Source organism: Lissotriton helveticus, chromosome 3_1 (genome assembly GCF_964261635.1).
Source record: "Lissotriton helveticus chromosome 3_1, aLisHel1.1, whole genome shotgun sequence".
NCBI classification, from domain to species: Eukaryota; Metazoa; Chordata; class Amphibia; order Caudata; family Salamandridae; genus Lissotriton; species Lissotriton helveticus.
The window spans coordinates 913,029,288-913,046,957 of NC_136061.1; the positions used below are offsets into that span (position 1 = coordinate 913,029,288).

The 17,670-nt window shown below is 42.2% G+C and overlaps 1 protein-coding gene across 1 annotated transcript in view; it reads right to left on the reverse strand.

The window, feature by feature from the left end:
• The window catches only part of RHBDL2 (rhomboid like 2), a 233,284-nt gene extending 218,115 nt beyond the window's left edge, over nt 1–15,169 (reverse strand). Inside the window, exon 1 of the mRNA XM_078683795.1 lies at nt 15,064–15,169. The gene's annotated coding sequence lies outside the window, so the exon portion shown is untranslated. The remainder of the gene's footprint in view (nt 1–15,063) is intronic.
• Between the last annotated feature and the right edge of the window lie 2,501 nt (nt 15,170–17,670).

The following is a 17,670-nucleotide window of genomic DNA, read 5'->3' on the forward strand; positions in this document are numbered from 1 at the left end:
TTCCAGGTAACAGGTTTGTTATAAAATCCCAGGATTTCCCAATGGAAGAGTCCACCTACTCCCCTATTCTTAACCCGCAAGACCTCCTTTGTAAAACCTTCACATTGCAACGCCCCCATTCCTTCCTAGTACCCCCTACCGCCCCATGATACGTACCTTGCTGGGGGTAATAACGTCACAGTCATTGCAGCCTGCCCTTACTATTCCAAATAATTTACACAAAAATGAAATGAAAATATAGTGGTCAAGTCGTCCCCTCAGGTGTAGCGGCATCATAATAAGGCCCTACTGCTACCCAACATCCACACGTCCCCAAGACATTTCTGCAGCAGATGAGAAACCTTCCAGTATAATCAACACCTGCAGCAGTAATCTACTCACCGTCCAGGTGACTTCTTCTAAAAAAAAACATCGCTGGCTGCTCTGAACACATGGAGCTCACCCCACCAACACCGTACCTCACCCTGTTCCAATCAAAGGTGGGTTGGTCCTTTAGGGAAAGGGCATAAATCTGTAACAGAGTCCTGGACTGACCAATAAATCTTTGATGGGATCATTTGCATATGCTTTCATTTTGAGCAACCTGCACCAGCAGCCATTTCCTGAGAAGTGGTACCTATACCTCTGTGCTTAAAGTTAGCTCGCCCTGGAGCCCGTGCGACCATCTCCGCACTTCAGGAAAGCGTTACTCATATGTAATTATTTGGGAGGCGGAATCCCTGCCTCCACACACCTTCTGTGGACGGACAGAAAGACCCCACTGAACACTGTTCTTAAGAAATGCCCGGTCCATTTACAAACCTAAGTTCAAACTAGGATGGTAAGTGCAGTGACACACATAAACTGGTATGTGTGGGAGCAAGTAAACACAGAAGGTGAGCATGGGGAGGTAACACCTCCATAACAAGGGGGGGCCTAGTGTCAGGATTCAGCATGAGCAAATGCACTTTTGCCAAGCACTGGCACATTGTATAAATGCACAATGTGTGCAATTACACATGTAAATACTTGCACACGTGGGTACTCCTGGAAAGGTATGACGGTCAAAGCTTCGTAGGAGTTATATAGCATTTTCTTTTTCTTTAATAAATGCATACGTCTACTCCAAGAGCGGGAGCTGATGGGAGTAGATTTATGAACGTTTTCAACAACTTTGCCATACACCATACTCATGATGCTCTTATTCACTATCTCGGCTATTCTATGGCATATTTCAAACTTCAACATTTTATCTGCCCTGCAATTCTTACCAGGAAATGCACAAATACATTAATATTGATCCCTTTTGTACTTTAAACCTTTTTAATGTTCAATGTTTTCACCTGAGCCGACCTGATGCACCTCTACTTACCTCTCTGTACCTTTTATACTGAAATCCTCTGTAAACTCCTAACCAATGATAACACCTTTTCTTTATGTCTCCAGTCAATAAAAGCTTGACCACTGTCTGGGTTTCTTACACCCACTTATTGTACAGCGCTCCACCACTTTGTTGGATGAAGTTCGCACTACATAAATTAAATAAAGAGACTGTAAATCAAATCTTCCCAGGAGTTTAATAACTGTGATGTGTTGGGTAGAAAATACCTTTATTGTATAGTTACTGGGGTGGTAATCGCACCCACTGTAGAAATGTGAGCTTAACCTGCAGACCTAGGGGTTGACTTCGGATCATGTCTGGCCCACTCAATTTTGACCCTTTCACGCCTCAGGTTTGACTTTCGATCATGGCTACGCCATTTTACCTTTGACCTCTGCACACATCAGGCTGGACTTTGAATCAGGGCTGGCCACTCAACACTGACCCTTTCATACCTCAGGTTTAAGTTAAGATCATGGCAGGCCCAGTTGATCTTTGACCTTGCACACCTCAAGTTTAACTTTGGGTCATAGCTGGCCCATTTGACCGTTGACCCTTGCACACCTCAGACTTGAGTTTGAATCACGGCTGGCCACCTCAACCTTTGTCCCTTTCACACCTCACGTTTAACTTTGGGTCTTGGGTGGCCCATTTGACCTTTGACCCTTGCACACCTCAGACTTGAGTTAGAATCACGGCTGGCTAACTCAACCTTTGACCCTTCAGAGGGCCGATAAACTCAGTACCGCTGAGTTGGGTGGTAGCAACGCCTTTTTATTGCACTCCCAACCTTTTTAAACCGGTGCCAACATCTACACTAAAACCTCACTATTGAGTTTTTTTTTACTGATTTCTTAAAACCCTCATTCGTTACCATAAAGTCCCCTGCCCCATGGCAAGAATAGATACGTGGTAGTCAAGCTACGGATGCCCATCAACTGGCAAGTGCTTTGGTCACCTTTGATACTTAAGTGTAAAGCGCTATTCAAAACACATGTACAACACATAGTGGAAGAAATGTAGCAAAGCTAACTATAAACGTATCACGAATGATGTAAACGTGCAAGGAAGCCCCGACAGCGAGCTCCTTCATGTGATCGTCTTTTGTACAGAAGAACATTCTTAAATTATGTTCAGTTTCTGAAAATGTAGGAAAATCTTACTCATGCAATTACTGCAGTCGGAGTTAGCTAGGAGCTGTTAAGAGCTAAACATAAACAGGAAATAACACGTGGCTACGTTTAGTTTTAGTTCAGTAAGAATGATAAAAACAGCAGTGCCTGCGTGTCGAAGGCGTGAATATTCCTACCACAGTCTCAAAACTTACACAAGTACTAATTTTTATTCTAAGACCAATAAATAAAGGGCCGCGTATATGTCCTTTCATATAAATACAACAAGTTATGAAAACATTTGCAGTGAATTTACTGTGGCTATTTGCCTTATGCATGGAAGCCGCGAACTATTTTTACATTTCCTGTTCTCAATTACTCATTAGGAAAAAGAGCAGATTTAAAGATTCCCAGCTGGCAACAGAATAGTAGAGCTTTCTTAGAGCTGCTCCACGAAAGCTTTCCCTCGTCTGCCATTTAGCCACAAAGACACAGAAATAGGCACGTCTGTCTACAGTAAAAGAAACCAACAGGAAGTTTCCATTCCATTCCATCCCATTAAAAAAAAAAAAAAAAAAAAAAAAACAAAACATCTGACTCATGAAGTCAGTGTGGCTGCAGCATTTGTAGGAGGGGCGTACTCCTGTCCCCTGCAATTTGAGTGGCCATTTTCTTCAATTTGTTTTTTACTCAATATGCCAAGTCTAAGGATGTTTTCTTTATTTTTATTTAATTGTGTAAAAAGGTCTTATTTAACTTTTTTTTGTGAGTATAAGAGCAATCCTACACAGACATGCACAACCCTTGAACTTGCAAAGTCCATAGCGATGTCATTGAACATTTTAGTTAGAATTTGGGGAATTTCCATAAGACTTTTATATGGGCATGAGGGCGGGTCATAAAGACAAAAAAAGTTGTAAGGAGGGTACCTGCCGCCAGTGAAGAAAACTTAGAAGCACATATTTCTGGCAAAACTTTGTATGCCAACAAGTTGCAAGCATTGAACCAAAACGTATAATTTGCATTGGTTAATTCTGTTACCCTGTACATTATTTAGACAGAACTGCTTTCCTCCTTTTTAAGCAGCGATCTCAAAGATGTTTTTGAAACCACTAGAGACTTCAATGTATCTCGCAGAAATGGTTGAATTCGGGACAAGTCAACGTTCACGCTGCTCTGCACCAAAACAATGACAAACTTTTCTAAGAGAGGCAAGGTGCCAACAATAAATGTTAAAAATAAGTATAGATATCCTAATATTTCCTCAAGAATGGAGAATTTCAAGGAATCTACATGGCAATAACACCATGGCGTGTAGGCTCAATGATAAAGGATCTGCGTTTGTTCCAAATGATAAAAAGTACTATGGTCAGACCCTCGAAAAATATTAACTATCACAAAGAAAGAGATCAAGGTTTTTTTCCTGTCATTCAGACAGAATCTCAGAGCAAAATCGGAACTGAGCAAACCGACTGTAGTTTTATATAAATCTTACATGCTAGAAGAGGGAGCTAATGGTTATCTGTTGCACCTGACCCACGCACAGCATCGATTTGTTATACTGAGGCTGAGCTGTGGTATTGTACATTAGTGTGTTGCTTTCCCAAAAATGAAGACACGCCCTTTAGATACCATACCTTGCCCGTGTGACAATAAGAGTAAACAAAGCATGCTGCACTTTTTATTGTTCTGTAAATTATATTGTCGTTTTAGATATTTTTATCTGAAGCCTCTGTTTGTTAATCATGGAATTAAGTCATATAAAATTGCAATGAAATTTCTAGTAAGTTTAGAGGACCCATTGACGTGTTATAATACTGCCCTGTTCATTTTAAAATTGTTTACCGCACGGGAAAGCATGGTGGTATAAATTAGAAACGAATGACCTCAATGTTTGTACTTCATAATATGCGTCAAAACTTTTATTGTATTATAATGCGTGTTCTTTTATGGCTGTTTTTTTAATAGCCAAATAAAGATTTTGATGATGATGATAAAAAGTACTATGTATCAGACATTAGTGAAAATCTACATTGAATCTCTTGACTTGGATGTAATTGTTCAATATATAAAAACAATGACTGATTGGCTGATGTTGCATTGGTAGAAGAATGGAAAATTAAAGTGTGCATTAATTTTTAACAGGGTTCCATGCAATAACACCTACTCATCACAACACTCATGAAATATACAGGAACAATACCCAGCACCAGGCAGTAAATAAATGTGAGAGGAAATGAAATGTTACTTTTTAAAATCAGTAGTCCAACAACATAACCCTTGCGGATGGGAACACAGACATTTCCTAGCTGATTTAATGATACCCATTAGCAATGTGATGCTAGTTACCTTCAATATACAGATACTCTGCTCTAACACACAAAACAATGCGGTGTATTAATTTCAGACAAAGATTATCTAGGTCTGAAGTTGTTTCAGTACATAATACATTTGTAGTGACCCCACAAAAATTGGTCATGAATAATAGGGTATTTTTATTAATTTTCAGAACAATTCCTATAGAAAACGGCAATAAACAAAGACAATGATACATCTGAATAAGGCCTTGAACTAAGCTAACCTGTAAATGGAGCATTTTGAACAAGACATGCTTTTGAATTAACTAGAGTAGTAAATCACATAAAATTCTTGTTTTGCAACATTAAGGTTGTAATTTTTGTTTAGCGTGGGATTGTTATCGAAGTTCAGGAAGGGAGATTTGTTTTTGATGGACACATTAAGTATACAGATTGAAAGCAATATACTACTGGTAATAAGCGGTCACCAGCAAGACATTGTGCAATAGCTTCCTTACAGTCAACTCTTCAAATCATGATGGATAATCATCTTGAAGGAGATACTTCACATATGCGCACAATATGTGACCAGAGGGTTTTCTAACAGGTGCTATTGTGCATATACCGAGAATAATTTGATGAGTGAGATCTGCTCTATGCGAGTTGCTTAAACAATAGACAGATTTGTTCTATGTATACAAATTTTCTTTTCCTAGTCTGTCTAAAACCACCTTATTTTTTAAAGAAAGGCTTAAGATCTACCTTTTCTGCCTGAAGGTGCTAAGTATCTAATATCAGGGCACACTTGGGATAACCATTCGCTCTAAAATCTCAAATCATCATCAATCATCATCACCATCCAAGTCAAAAGTTAAAACATGTTAGTTGGAGATTATTTGGGAATGATGAAAGTGGGTATTCACTATTTAGTTTTTTTCTGATTTCTTGCAAACCAACAAGGTAAAATTGTAAGGATCTGTTGGTTAAAGTCAACTTGTTAAAATCTTGATTCTCAATCATGCCTGTTGACTAAGTAAACTGGCACCATTGCATACACCACGTGCACATGCTGAAGTAACACCTTTCACAGTGAGGAAGTAAAACACCTCAAGTCTGGTCAAAACCAATCCACTAAAACACTCTAGGTCCTATGATAGTGACTTTGAAGTGAGCCCCAGTGAACTGTACCAGGTGTAAGGTGTATCTAGGGAAAATTTCAAAACACGGATAAGGAAACATAAATCAACGTATAACGCCGGCAACGTCAAGTCTGCAGTGCTAAGTCACTTTATTTCTCATCAGTGTAATGTTCCTAAATTACCCTTGGAGTTCTTTGACATCATGTGATGGCACTCCTGGACAGAAACCTCAACTTTAAATCAAAATAAAGAAAAATGGATTGGTTTCATATGGTTTCAAACCTTTTGCGAGGGGCCTAAATGAATAGGTAGATCGAAAATAATTTTAAGGACAATGGACAGAGACATTTTGTCCTGATCCAGTCCGAGCTCGACATCATTAACACAGTTGATTGCTTTACGATCAGGTGCCGAGTGTGATATATGATTGATTCGATCTTACTTCCTAGATCGGTTGTGACTAGTGAAGGAATAACTGTAAAGACTTTAAACAGGTTTAATATGACCTAACTGGTTTGATGCATGGTGCAGAGGTTAACATTCTCATAAACAAAAGGAATCCACAAGGTGGAAGGTGGTTGCTACCCCAATGGTGGGGAGCAACCTGGGTTGTTAAAATACCCCTCACACACCAACAGGCCCCTTGGTGTCATGCTTCATCATCGGGGTCTTCGCAAACCTCTACGGAATGCGGCGTGCTACGACTTCACGACTACGCAGGAGCACTTTCAGGTGAACTATGTGTTTGGTGTGTGTGGGTAAACAATGTGAGTAGTGAGGTGAAGGTGAAAAAAATAAAAAATACCTGGCACGTGAGTACAGAAAAATTTATTAGGTCTCCGGCTGGTATTATTAAAAGAGTGCTGTGATGGTTGTGGTCTACTAATTAGGGTAACCCAACCATGTCAGTGCGTCGACATGTTTCGGAGTTTGAAGAACTCCTTCTTCAGGACGAGGATGTGCACTACTTATCCCCACCTTACTCACATGTGTGTAGATATAAAAGTGTGCTCTACAAAAATAGGATATGGTGAAAATGTACCTATCTATGTTTAAAGTAAGGTCCGTTGCGCCCAATTGGCGATTCAAGACACCTGTAAATACAAAAGTCAAATAAAAAACAGGAAATTACATGTTTTTTGAACTTTTTTGCTGTGTAAATACACAGGGGGTAACAAGGAACAAAAGTGAAGGTCCAGGAACCCTGAAAAATGAAGAAAAAAAGGAAAAACGAATAACACAAAGAAACAGGACACACACTCAGGCATAATATCTGGTGGGACCACTAAGGGTAAAGTTACTAATACAGATGTATTGCTTACTTATGGGAAGAGGTTAACATGGCCTCATGAGCCACAGCGTGTTGGGGGGTCCGTTCTGCCAGATGAGGCAACCTGTGAGGTATTCAAGGAAATGGATCAACATGATGTAAACCCTCGTTCATGTTGAAAGTGTTACACACCACATCCACACATTCATACACACTCACGGTTACTCTCAGGGCTTCCTGACTTCCTCCCTCTTACACGCGGCTCCGACGAGTGAATTACGAGCTAAAGGGAGGGTTATTTATAGTCTAGAAGAATTCAATTGGCTGCTAATTGAAAACGGAACAGGCCCATAAATGTATAATGCTTGTGGGCTCTTTGTCGCTTCTGCGCGCATCAGGGATGTGTTCCCGTCTGACCACGCATGCGCGTAGGAGTAGTGGGTTCCGGCCGCGCATGCGCGGTTTGATGGTAGTGTATCATCGCCGTTCGCTGGTGCGCAAGCGCAAAGGGAAGACGTTGTTGGTCTTAGTGTCCGGAGGATGTTACAGCGACTACTTTTGGCGAAAGCTACAGGATATAAACGACTGGAAAAGCTCGAATGAGGTCAAACAAACTGATCCATTCGCGAGGGATAATTGGAACAGACTCCTATCAGTACAGAAATCGTGTCTTTAGCTACTGTAATATGTAGAAATCCTTAGGGGAATGAGTAACAATACAGTTCCAGCTTATGGCTTAATCAATAGAGAATGTTGGTCAGGGAATTGACCTGGGTGAATTAAAAAGTATTATAACAAATAATAAATATAAATATAAGGGGACAGAAACTTGATACACAGTTACATGAATTCTGATCACAACCCCCCATTGAGTTGTAGGTGCAGTTATTCCATCTAAATCTAGTTAATACAGCACGGTCACCTAAGTGATGAGTTAGGCTCATTCAGGTAGATGGTCGTTAGTAGGCGTACTTAGCAGGTCTCATGGGTTTCCTAGCGTACTTGACTCCATGGAATGGAGTCGTTCAACCCCGTCACGTCTGAGCCCAGACGAAACACCCATCTCTGTTCTTTCTCAAATAAACCTCTTTCTGATGGTAACTGCTCAATAACAGTCCAATGTATGTCATTCACACAGTGCTGTGCTTCAAGAAAGTGAGATGCCATTTTTGTTGTCTGTTTTTTGCACCTTACATTGCTCTTGTGTTCGTTAATTCTCGTTTTCACTGCACGTGTGGTCATTCCTACATACTCCTTGCCACAAGGGCACGTGATGAGATATACCACATTGTGGCTGTTGCAATTCGTGACAGCACGTTGTTCCCATTTTTCGCCATTCTTGAATTCCAGAGTCAGACTCTTCTTGGTCAAATGGCAGTTATTGCAATTCCCACATGGGTAGTGCCCATGTAGTCCTTTCAGCCTTGTTTGCTGTACTGCATTGGTTTTCGGTCTAGTGTGGACCAGAATGTCCTTCAGGTTTCTTCCCCTTCTATGGGCAAAGATGGGTTTTTCCAAATCCAGATTTACACTGGTCAGGATGCGCCAATGTTTGTTTATTAGTTTGGATACCTGGTTCGACACAGGATTGTAGGTCGTAACACAAACCGGTCTGCCTGATTCCTCTTTTGGTGGGTTGTCATCCAGCAGAGCTTCACGGTTATTGTTCCTGGCTCTTTTCATTGCCCGGGTAATGATCTTGTCTGGGTACTTTCTCTGTTGTAGTTTTTGACTCAGGTCCAGAGCCTGGATTTTGTACTTCCCCACATCGCTGCAGTTTCGCCGTAGGCGAAGGAACTGCCCATATGGTAGGTTCTCTCTTAGGTGACGCGGATGAAAGCTATCGAACCTAAGGAGGCAGTTCCTTGCCGTTGGTTTGAAGTGCGTCTCTGTCTTTAGGAGGCCAGCTTCATGATAGATATTCAGGTCAAGGAAGACCATGGATTCATTGGACTTTTGATGAGTGAACTTTAGAAACTCATTTTGGGTATTGATCCATTCCATGAAATCCATGACTGATTGGTTGTTACCTTCCCACACAACCAACACGTCATCAATATAACGTTTCCAGGATAGGATTTTGCTCCTGAACGGGTTGTCTTGGTGAAGGATTTTGGTGGTCTCTAGATGGTGTACGTAGAGACCAGCCAAACTAGGAGCAAAGGTGCTCCCCATGCTGGTCCCATGGCGTTGTAAATAGAGGGTACCCTCATACTCAAAAAAGTTTTGGGTGAGGGCCATAGAGATGCACTCCATTACTACGCCTCTTGGGGTGTGGTAAAGCCATTCTTTGCTGTATAGAACTTCCTCAATGATGTTGAGGGTTTCATCGTGTGGGAGACTGGTGTATAAGCTCTCCACATCGAGGCTCAGTAAGATCTGAGAGGAAGGGTCAAAAGGATGGTCTTTCAGTAGTTGGAGTATGGCTTTGGTATCCTTGAGATACGTATCAGTGGCCTGTACCAATGGTCTCAAGAAGGCATCTGCGAACTTGGAGAGGGGTTCTAATATTGATGAAATACCCGACACGATGGGGCGACCAGGGGGATTTTCAAGATTTTTATGAATTTTGGGTATCGTATAAAAATACGGTGTTCGTGGGTTTTTTTGTGTCAAGAAAAGGGCCTTTCATCAATATTAGAACCCCTCTCCAAGTTCGCAGATGCAGCTTATACACCAGTCTCCCAAAATGAGTTTCTAAAGTTCACTCATCAAAAGTCCAATGAATCCATGGTCTTCCTTGACCTGAATATCTATCATGAAGCTGGCCTCCTAAAGACAGAGACGCACTTCAAACCAACGGCAAGGAACTGCCTCCTTAGGTTCGATAGCTTTCATCCGCGTCACCTAAGAGAGAACCTACCATATGGGCAGTTCCTTCGCCTACGGCGAAACTGCAGCGATGTGGGGAAGTACAAAATCCAGGCTCTGGACCTGAGTCAAAAACTACAACAGAGAAAGTACCCAGACAAGATCATTACCCGGGCAATGAAAAGAGCCAGGAACAATAACCGTGAAGCTCTGCTGGATGACAACCCACCAAAAGAGGAATCAGGCAGACCGGTTTGTGTTACGACCTACAATCCTGTGTCGAACCAGGTATCCAAACTAATAAACAAACATTGGCGCATCCTGACCAGTGTAAATCTGGATTTGGAAAAACCCATCTTTGCCCATAGAAGGGGAAGAAACCTGAAGGACATTCTGGTCCACACTAGACCGAAAACCAATGCAGTACAGCAAACAAGGCTGAAAGGACTACATGGGCACTACCCATGTGGGAATTGCAATAACTGCCATTTGTCTAAGAAGAGTCTGACTCTGGAATTCAAGAATGGCGAAAAATGGGAACAACGTGCTGTCACGAATTGCAACAGCCACAATGTGGTATATCTCATCACGTGCCCTTGTGGCAAGGAGTATGTAGGAATGACCACACGTGCAGTGAAAACGAGAATTAACGAACACAAGAGCAATGTAAGGTGCAAAAAACAGACAACAAAAATGGCATCTCACTTTCTTGAAGCACAGCACTGTGTGAATGACATACATTGGACTGTTATTGAGCAGTTACCATCAGAAAGAGGTTTATTTGAGAAAGAACAGAGATGGGTGTTTCGTCTGGGCTCAGACGTGACGGGGTTGAACGACTCCATTCCATGGAGTCAAGTACGCTAGGAAACCCATGAGACCTGCTAAGTACGCCTACTAACGACCATCTACCTGAATGAGCCTAACTCATCACTTAGGTGACCGTGCTGTATTAACTAGATTTAGATGGAATAACTGCACCTACAACTCAATGGGGGGTTGTGATCAGAATTCATGTAACTGTGTATCAAGTTTCTGTCCCCTTATATTTATATTTATTATTTGTTATAATACTTTTTAATTCACCCAGGTCAATTCCCTGACCAACATTCTCTATTGATTAAGCCATAAGCTGGAACTGTATTGTTACTCATTCCCCTAAGGATTTCTACATATTACAGTAGCTAAAGACACGATTTCTGTACTGATAGGAGTCTGTTCCAATTATCCCTCGCGAATGGATCAGTTTGTTTGACCTCATTCGAGCTTTTCCAGTCGTTTATATCCTGTAGCTTTCGCCAAAAGTAGTCGCTGTAACATCCTCCGGACACTAAGACCAACAACGTCTTCCCTTTGCGCTTGCGCACCAGCGAACGGCGATGATACACTACCATCAAACCGCGCATGCGCGGCCGGAACCCACTACTCCTACGCGCATGCGTGGTCAGACGGGAACACATCCCTGATGCGCGCAGAAGCGACAAAGAGCCCACAAGCATTATACATTTATGGGCCTGTTCCGTTTTCAATTAGCAGCCAATTGAATTCTTCTAGACTATAAATAACCCTCCCTTTAGCTCGTAATTCACTCGTCGGAGCCGCGTGTAAGAGGGAGGAAGTCAGGAAGCCCTGAGAGTAACCGTGAGTGTGTATGAATGTGTGGATGTGGTGTGTAACACTTTCAACATGAACGAGGGTTTACATCATGTTGATCCATTTCCTTGAATACCTCACAGGTTGCCTCATCTGGCAGAACGGACCCCCCAACACGCTGTGGCTCATGAGGCCATGTTAACCTCTTCCCATAAGTAAGCAATACATCTGTATTAGTAACTTTACCCTTAGTGGTCCCACCAGATATTATGCCTGAGTGTGTGTCCTGTTTCTTTGTGTTATTCGTTTTTCCTTTTTTTCTTCATTTTTCAGGGTTCCTGGACCTTCACTTTTGTTCCTTGTTACCCCCTGTGTATTTACACAGCAAAAAAGTTCAAAAAACATGTAATTTCCTGTTTTTTATTTGACTTTTGTATTTACAGGTGTCTTGAATCGCCAATTGGGCGCAACGGACCTTACTTTAAACATAGATAGGTACATTTTCACCATATCCTATTTTTGTAGAGCACACTTTTATATCTACACACATGTGAGTAAGGTGGGGATAAGTAGTGCACATCCTCGTCCTGAAGAAGGAGTTCTTCAAACTCCGAAACATGTCGACGCACTGACATGGTTGGGTTACCCTAATTAGTAGACCACAACCATCACAGCACTCTTTTAATAATACCAGCCGGAGACCTAATAAATTTTTCTGTACTCACGTGCCAGGTATTTTTTATTTTTTTCACCTTCACCTCACTACTCACATTGTTTACCCACACACACCAAACACATAGTTCACCTGAAAGTGCTCCTGCGTAGTCGTGAAGTCGTAGCACGCCGCATTCCGTAGAGGTTTGCGAAGACCCCGATGATGAAGCATGACACCAAGGGGCCTGTTGGTGTGTGAGGGGTATTTTAACAACCCAGGTTGCTCCCCACCATTGGGGTAGCAACCACCTTCCACCTTGTGGATTCCTTTTGTTTATGATATTTACTAGGGGAGACAGAATCCACACCTTCCTCTCCCTCTCCCTCTTTTGTTAAAGATTAAGAGGTTAACATTCTACCTTTGATAAAGCAAAAGAGTTGGGAATAGTGTTTTTATGCTATCCTCAAATAGCGTATGTTAAAGTGTCTGCATTTGTGAATCCTGGAATGTATGTGGTTCTGTTTCTGTTCTTTTCACTGAGCAGAAAACTTTCAGTCCCAAAAGCTAAGAACTGAAAGATCTGCATTAAACATTTCTCTACCTGGTACATAAAACATACAACAGCCGCATGTTTCCATATGCATGCCAATGACATGCAGATATTGTTTCCACTTACTGAGGGTATGGAAAAGGATATGCAGGACTTGAGTGAGTTCCTGACAGAGATTAGCACTGTGTTATACTGTTGCATGCATATAACACTTAAAACCCATTAAGTGGCTATGAAGTGCCTTAGCGGATGGGAAATGTTGGTTCTAAGAGTTTTGAAATCCAGGGTGGCCTTTCTAGGAAGCTTTTTAGAGCTGCGTGTAAGTGACCAAAGTGATGCTGTTATATTGTCTTAGATGGCTGTGCTGTGGCATGTACTAGGAGGAAACGGTGTCATATAGAGCAAGTGCTTTGTAATAAGTAATTGTTGACTTCCTGGTTGCACCAGCCTGCCCACCCTTGGACAGGAGTGGAGCTGTCCATGGTATGCTCTGGAGAGAGGCAGTAAGGGTGGAAGGTCTATTTTATGCCTTACGGGCTGAGGACACTGGCCAACTAGGGTATGATGCAATCAATCATGGTGGATGACTTCAGGAATTCTGAAACCAGCTATGGATACAGGTGTTCCTTGTACAGGTCTATATTCCGCCAGTGGGACAGGATTGGCGGATGTATATAAGCTAGCTGGCACATAATATAGAAATACTCTAGCTTACGGGTAAAAGAAAATGGGTGTGTTGTGAAGACAGGTTGCAGTAGTGTGTTTAGGTACTTTCAAGTGAGTGTGTCCAAAAAACTAAAAGTGCAGTTAGATTTGCCTCGGTCTGCTTTATAACGTTTCCTACTATCAAAGCGCGAGTGAAGTTAGAATGGTAATTACACACTTCATTACGGTCTATGGCCGGTCCTCGTAATAATAGGTATGTTATGTGGTGGGTGTGGTTGTGTATGTGTGTGTGTGTGTAAAATCGATTGTTCCTGTGGTCTTCAGTAAACAATCAGTAAGCTGAAGATATGAGAATCAAAACATCTGTTCCCAGAGGTTGTGAGAAGAGTTAAGATCACATCATTCATTATTTTGACGAAACAATGAAGAAAACAGCCTGGACCATGACATGCATATTAAGATTTGTTTATCCGAAATTAGTTTTAAACAAACATACACAAATTAATTTTTTCATAAAAAAGAATGTGTGGAAAAATTGACAGACTTTGGAATGCGAAATTTTCCAACCATCCAGCTAAAGCCTTCTTGTGGTACCCGACTTTAACAGGGGCACAACGCCAGGTCAGAAGGGCGAGGTGAAGGGAGAGCTGCCGCGTGCTTTCAAAGGTAATGAAGGACAGTCTCTAAAACAGTTAATTGAGACAGCTCGGGGTTGTTTAAATACCTGCATATCTGTACAACGACTACGGTTTAATTTACCATATGCACGATGTGGCCCTAACACTGATGGTTGCCATCTTTTGAATTTGATAACTACTTGAGGGGTTACTCTGTTACCTTGAATAATGTTTCGCCATCTCGTGGTTGAAGGCAAAGGTAACTGTTGTTCTAACTGTTATTCTTATAAATGATTAAAGAGGAGCTTTTTTTGGTCATTATCAATCAAGTTACTGAAAATTCTTAGTATATCTGGATGTCCTTCTATGCATTAATACACAACATGTCACACTCTCACTGGGGCGCAGTGGACAACACTATAACGTGGAAGATGGGCCACTAATAAAGGTAATGGTGGTAGTCGCTCAAATTGTGACCCGGAAGGACCTTTGTCCACAGGGACATGTAAATGTCCCTTTCCCTAAGAAAGACATAAGATGCCACACTTCCACGGGCAGGTTACAGACGCACGGTGAATATTTGAGGTTGAACGCCACTGTCACATGGTGGTGAAACTTTCGTCTGAAACTGGCACAGTTAGTTGGATGACTAACGCCCAAAAAACTTCCAGTACTAGCCCAGCAAAATAAACAGACACAACACCATCAAAATAATGTGTTTATACATTAGGTGTCTGCTTACACACAATTCGAAACACAAAAGGCTGGCAATATTAGACATATCTAAGAGACGCTTTTTTCTGTTTACTTCAAAATGCTGCCTTTTCACTTTTTTTCCCTTTCACCTCTTCAATCAATCCCACTTCTGACAAAATCCCCCCATAGGAGTTACCATGTGCTGTCACATATCGAGACCAATTCCAAACTAAGGTGGTTGGGGCATTTCTTTTTTTTAGAAAACCTCGCTAGAATGAATGACATGGTTCTGCTTACCTGGTTGCTGCTGTATCTTCGCGGAGTCTGTCCGAGAGCGCCCTGCCAGCACTTCCTCGTCCGGCGCACTTCCCGTCCAGTGAGTTTGTAGCGAGCGCGGTGCCACCTCCCGGGGCTCAGACACCTCCTACTTTTTAGGGCTGGGGTTTCCCGTTGCACCCAGCCCAGCCAGCCCCGGGAGGAGGAGTCCGGGACGGACTTAACTGCATGCACCCCCCAGGAGCCCGGGAGGAGGGGTCTGCCGCCCACGCCAGGAGTCGGCATGTCTCTGCTGTCCTCTTCCCCTCTACAGCATCCCAGAAGGAGCCACTCCCTTTCACTCTTCCAAGCTGACTTACCTGCTCCTCGGATTTCCGCGAACCCGCGTCAGACCGCTGCTTTCCCTGCATCTCCCGGCGAAGGTTCCGCCGCCGGCTCCTGACTGTAAGAGCTTCCGATGAGGGGATTCATACCCTGGGTTTCATCTGACCTTTCTGCCGCTCAACAAATGCAGCCGAACAGAATGTGGGATAACTTCGCGGATTCGGCTTCAGCTTGTTATCATGGTGCCTGAAAAGAGACAGAAAACCTGCAACCAGTTTGCAAATGGGCGGGCCCGGGAGGAAACAGAAAATTCTCTGCATTTTTTAATGTGTGTGTGTTTTTTTTCTCCATACGAGTCGATAATAAAATATAGACAAGAGGGCACTTCTGGGCCCTGGAGCCACTGTGCACATTGCACACATACAAAGTGTGCTCCTTCTTAAGGTTCTCAAAGTTCCTCCTTTACTTTTCCCTATTAGCATAATTGTTTCCTGTCATATTCATCCCCTTCTTACCTCTCTCTTCTCTTCCTTTCTTCCCTTCTTTTCTCTCCCTCCTTATTCTCTTCTTCCTCTCTGACATCCTCTTTCCTTGCCTCGTTTGTTCGTCCGTATGTTCTTTCTCTCATCATTATCCCTTTCTCAAATCTTATCATTTTCCTCTGCTTTTCTTTCATCCTTTTCTCTCCTCCCTCACTCATTTTCATCTACCCCCCACAGTACTCTACCCAAACTCCCCAAAGAGTAAACCGACAGGCTCTGTGCTTACCAGTTTCTGAGTGGGTTCTAAAATTACTGCAGTAGGTACCGGGCAGCTGCACAGTTGATAAATAGGCTACTATTGTTATGTTATGTTATAAAATTTTATATAGCGCGCAGCTGCCCCAGCTAAGGGGCGTCCCGGCGCTTTAATAGACAGGAGAGTTGGCTGCGTAGAGATGGACTTACGGCTATAACATAACAAAGCAGTTAACAAAAAAGGTAGGTTTTAATGGCCCTTCTAAACCTCAGAAGGTCCTTCAGGCCGCGAACCTGGGGTGGTAAAGCGTTCCATATTTTCGCTGTTAAGTAGCGGAAGGAGCGTCCTCCCATCTGCGCACGCTTTATTCGAGGGACCACTCATTCACAAAACAATATGTAAAGCTTCGAAAATTTACAGATTTTAGGAACTGGCACAAATTCATTAGATTATTCAGTGAAAGTTACTAAATATAGATTTGCATGCTATGCTTAACCATTGCTAGAAATGGAAAACGTTTGGTTGTAGCAGATAGGAGAGTGGAGTTATGATGGGTGGAGTCTAATAAATGGACCCACGGACAGTCTATATATTATACTCGTAAATTAACTATGCCCCCTAAAGAAGCTTGCAACAAGGATATTTTGTTCCGATTTATTTATTTGGTCTCAAACAAATGATATTTTAAGGGAGTTGAGGTGAGTAAACAGTGCATTTAATGAGATGAAAAAGAGGGGAGGGGATGTCTAAAGTGGTAATGGCTTAAGAAGAGTAACTATCAATTGTTTAGAAGAGGTGGGGGCCTCTGTTACTGAAATGACACCCTCATACATGCGGCCTAGGATAGCATTGGCCACCTCCAACCTTTTCCTCCTAGTCATCCTCATTTTTATCTTCGTTCTCCACCCTGGTTGTTTCACTCCACCACCTCATCATCTTCAGGACATCCTCTGCCTTCTAGTCCTTTTCCTTCTTCTTCTCACCATCACCCTCCCAGTCCACCTCCTTCTACTCTTCCTCCTACCCTGGTTCCTCATTCTTTTAGTCCTCCTCTACGTCTTAACTGTCCTTGTGGCTCATCTTCTGGTAATAGCCATATTCCTTGTGTTGGACCTGTCGTGTAATTCCTAATAATGATAGGATCTTCGCGTTTAGACAACATAGACTAAGGGATTGGTCTCCAGACTGATTCCAGACACCCCCAAATGATATGTTAGCCTTTAGACCAGCTAGCCAGAAACACAAGAGGGTCCCTGAATACAAAATGCTAGGAGGAGGAGGCAGGGAAGAACTATTATCAAAAAACAGAGAACCTCCCCTAGACAGCAATATACATATGGGTATTAACTCCAATTCTTTTCAAGTATCAGCATTTTCCCACACGGAGAGGTTATTTCAAAAGCATATATCTATTTATTATTTTTTCATCATCAAAAAGATCACAGATGCGATAGAATCATGAATATATATACAATCTATTTACATCACTATATATATACATAACAGCCTTCCAACAACCTAAATACATTCGACATCCACACACACATCCACACTGTCATCAATAAC